Here is a 1,457-nt window from a genome sequence, read left to right as displayed (position 1 = left end):
CATCAATAACGAGGAGCCAATTCTCGAGCATCATGGTACACCGCTTGCCATCAACTTAAATCTTTCCGACAGAGACGAAGAGACACCGAATGATTCAACAACAATATCTCAAGAAGAAGATATCACATAAGTTAACTTAAGGAGCGAAAAAGGGTTACCACCTAGAACAGCACCAACAGACAAAGGAAAACAGATAATGACTCGAGAAGAGACACCCCCACCTCCACCAGTGGAATAACCACATAATTAAGATAAAATTGGAAGATCATACTAAGCTGACTACAATGTGCTAGCTCATCTTAGGAAGTTGTCTGCCCGACTAAGTATCTGCGATGCTCTCATCCTGTCAAAGGAGATCGACGCTCTGATCCTGTCAAAGGAGATGAGAGAGTCTCTGGTTACAGCTTTGCTTGACCCTAAGATTTGCTTAGCTCAGTTGGCCAGCACATCTTTTGATGAAGTTTGCTCGTTGAAAGAACAGTCGCCGCCGCCCACAATCGTTCACTCTACATCTCCGTCAACATCGACAGATTTCTGTTATCCAAAGTTTTAGTGGATCCTGGAGCATATCTTAACTTGATGAGCCTACGGACATTGGCTTATTTGGATATTGAAGCTCAAGAGCTTATGGCTGATAAGATGATGTTAAGAGGATTCAACCAAAAGGGAGAAAGAGCCCTCGGATCAATTTCATTATTTATGAAGGTTGGAGAACTTGTGACAACCGCTAAATTTCATATCATCAACGCCAAGACCTCTTTTAACGCTCTATTCGGTCGACCTTGGATTCATGAGCACAATATTGTTCCATCATCTCTACACCAGTGCATCAAATACCGCAAAGATGATCAAGAAAATTGCATCAAGGGAATCCTAAAACCATTTTCAGTGCATGAAGTTGGTATCCATGAAGATGATGCCTACTACGCGCCTCCAAAGAAGATTGTCTTCTCTCGTGAAGTTATCACAAACAAAGATGAAGATTCAGAAGAATCCCAAAAAGGAGGTCATTTGACTCTGCTTCAGCAATCTTCCACCACTTCTTTACAATGAGATGGTGAAAGGTCTTTTAGTTCGTGCACTTGAGGTCGAGGCCGGGGACGTGGACTAGGAAGGATCAATTTAATTGTTGAACGGCCTAGGCATCAAAATTTGTGTTGAAGACAGTTCTGAAGATGAAATAATGATGAAGAAATAAAAGAAACCTTTGTATGAGATATCCTTAGAAGATATGAAGAAGAGTGAATATGAAACAATATATGATCGGATAAAAAACTATATGAATACAATGACCCTTACTCCGATTCTACCTCAAAAGGTCGAGAGTTTAGAGGTCAAGGAAGTTCGTAGTGTTGGTTCAAAGCCGATTAAATTTTACAGTGCTTCTACCTCTACTGACTGAAAAGCATGTAAATTTGGATGTTGATTCTAATGGATTCTAGTGTAAATAAATTATT

Source organism: Phalaenopsis equestris, unplaced genomic scaffold (assembly GCF_001263595.1).
Source record: "Phalaenopsis equestris unplaced genomic scaffold, ASM126359v1 Scaffold233881, whole genome shotgun sequence".
Classification (NCBI taxonomy): Eukaryota; Viridiplantae; Streptophyta; class Magnoliopsida; order Asparagales; family Orchidaceae; genus Phalaenopsis; species Phalaenopsis equestris.
Note: the sequence above shows the minus strand (reverse complement) of the source record.